This window comes from Nematolebias whitei, chromosome 19 (assembly GCF_014905685.2).
Source record: "Nematolebias whitei isolate Nwh7 chromosome 19, NemWhi1, whole genome shotgun sequence".
NCBI lineage: Eukaryota > Metazoa > Chordata > Actinopteri > Cyprinodontiformes > Rivulidae > Nematolebias > Nematolebias whitei.
In genome coordinates, this window is record NC_056516.1 from 6,893,378 (window position 1) to 6,896,346 (window position 2,969).

The 2,969-nt window shown below is 42.0% G+C and overlaps 1 protein-coding gene across 1 annotated transcript in view; it reads left to right on the plus strand.

Moving 5' to 3' along the window:
* top2b (DNA topoisomerase II beta) overlaps positions 1-2,969 on the plus strand; it is a 198,753-nt gene that overhangs the window by 77,841 nt on the left and 117,943 nt on the right. The window lies entirely within an intron of this gene.

Consider the following 2,969-nt stretch of genomic DNA (forward strand, 5'->3'; position numbering starts at 1 on the left):
ATACCTGGATGACTGAGAAAACAAACTTTGTGTTTTTGAAACCATTAGTGAAAAGGCCAGACCTCAGGGGTATCTGAGGCAGGCTTGAAACACAAGAGTCAGGGTGGTTTCTGGGTAATACCAGATGGCTAGGCCTCAGACTGACGAAGCCTCTTGGACGAGGGGCGAAACGTTTCTTTTTAACAAAAAAACGAAGTCCAGATGACATGATTCAACCTTTTTTGTTAACATATTTTTTAGTTTAAAACATATGGCTAAAACTACATTTGATATCTTTTGCACTGTTTTGCAGTACAAGAAAGAAGCCTAATACTTCATTTGTTTATTATTTAAAAACTCTCTGGACCTAGTAGTGCAATTTTCTTAATTCAAAATATATGATGGCAAAAGAACACCCTATGCTTTTTTTTTTTTAGCAAGTTTTATACCAAAAACATCGCAATATATATTGTTATCGCCACCCTTCACAATACATATTGTGATATGAATTTTATGCCATATCGCACATTCCTAATTGGAACATTAAAATTTTAATCTAAATAATAATAATAATAATACTTTATTTATAAAGCCCTTTAAAACAACCACAGCTGCCACAAAGTGCTGTACATATAAAATCAAGAACATTTAAACACATAAAAACAGTTGTTAAAACATTAAGATCAATAAAAAAAAATTAAAACAGTGCAGAGCAAAATTCAGTGTGTGCTAAAAGCCAGGGAGTAAAAATGTGTTTTTAAAAGAGTTTTAAAACTGGACAGTGAAGGGGCTCGTCTGATGGGAAGAGGGAGATTGTTCCACAGTCTTGGAGCAGCAACAGAAAAAGCTCTGTCCCCTCTGAGCCTCCGCTGAGACCTCGGCACCTCCAGGAGCAGCTGATCAGCTGATCTGAGGCACCGAGCAGGAGAGTATGGGTGAAGCAGCTCTGAGAGGTGGGATGGAGCAAGACCATTTAAACTTTAAAAAACAAATAAAAGAATATTAAAATGAACTCTAAAATGAACAGGCAGCCAGTGGAGTGAAGCCAGAGTGGGGGTGATGCGCTCCCTTTTTTGAACTCCAGTTAGAAGCCGAGCAGCAGCGTTCTGGACCAACTGGAGGCATCTGAGGGAGGACTGACTGACGCCAAGGTAAAGAGCGTTGCAGTAATCCAGCCGAGAGGTGATGAAGGCATGGATTACTGTTTCCAGCTGCTGTTTGGTAAGGATGGACTTTACCTTAGCCAGCTGTCTGAGGTGATAAAAACTGGTCTTGACTACCGCTCCAATCTGGGAATCCAATTTAAAATCACTGTCCATTTTAAAACCCAAGTTAGAAACAGTTTTCTTTACATGTGGTGCCAGAGGGCCCAGATCAACAGGGCAAGGTTCACAAGAGCCACTAGGACCAAACACCATCACTTCTGTTTTCTTTTCATTTAAATTTAAGAAGTTTAAAGACATCCAGGCTTTGATGTCTTCAAGACACAACAGAAGTGGCCTAATTGAGGGGGCATCTTTCTTTTTTAGTGGCATATAGATCTGACTATCGTCAGCGTAACAATGAAAAAAGATCCCATGCTTTCTAAGGATTGATCCCAATGGAAGCAGGTAAAGGGAGAAAAGCAGGGGACCTAAAATAGAGCCCCGTGGAACCCCAAGACACAGAGGAGCAGTGGAGGATTCAGACCCAGCTATGTTGACAGACATGGTTCTGTCTGCCAGATAGGACCTAAACTAGCTCAGTGCAGTACCACAAATACCCACTTGGCGCTGTAAGCATGATATTAAAATGTTATGGTCCACAGTATCAAAGGCAGCGGTTAGGTCGAGCAGGACAAGAACCACATGTTCACCAGAATCATTAGCCATAAAAATATCATTAAAAACTCTACCTAGAGCTGATTCTGTGCTGTGACGAGTTTTGAAGCCAGACTAAAAAACCTCCAGGATATTGTGCTCATCCCGAATACATTTGACCTGTGAAAATACAATTTTTTCTAAAATTTTTGAAATAAAAGGCAGCTTGGAGATGGGCCTAAAATTAGCCAAGACAGTTTGGTCTAGGCTAGGCTTTTTAAGCAGGGGCTGCACCACAGCATGTTTAAAACGTATTGGGACAACACCTGAGGACAGACTGCTATTGATAACAGCAAGAATCACCTGCCTGATGCTGGAAAACACCTCTTTTAAAAGACGAGGGGGGACAAGGTCACGAGGAGAACCTGATGGTTTAATATGGCCGACCACATCCTCCAAAAGGGTCAGGGTCACTGGTTCAAATCTGTCGAACACAGCCAGGTAGGGGACCAAGCAGGAGGGGTCAAAAGCAGGGGCTGAAAAAAGGGCCCTTGTGATAACAACCTTATTTATAAAAAACTGCAGGAAGTCATTACAAAGTTCAGTAGAGGCTTCCAGACAGACAGGTTGTGGGGCCTTCAGGACAGAGTCAATAGTTTTAAAAAGGACACATGGATTATTATGATTGGACACAATAATATCTGACAAGTGTTGTTTTTTGGCCTCTTTAATAGTGTTCTGGTACTAACGTTGACAGTCCTTTAAAATGTAAAATGAAACATCTAGTTTATCCCTTTTCCATCTCCGTTCAGCTCTGCGGCACTCCTGTCTGACTGCAATAGTTTTTTCATTAAACCAGGGTTCAGATCTGGCTTTAGGCCGCACCAATTTAGATGGAGCTACACAGTCCAAAATGGTTTGACAGGAGGAGTCAAACCAGGAGCTCAGCTGTTCGGTGTCAACAGCAGAGCCAGAGGGAGCACAGAGCTGTTCAAAGGCAGCAGAGAACTGACCAGCGGTGGAAGGGTTAAAAACTCTACGTCGCTGGGCAGGAGTGCAGGATTTAATTGGAGCACAGGACAAACCAACATCAAATAAAACAGGCCTATGGTCAGAAATCACGTTATCATATAGTTCCAGGTCGTTCACAGACAAGCCGTGAGAGAGAACCAGGTCCAACGTGTGTCCATG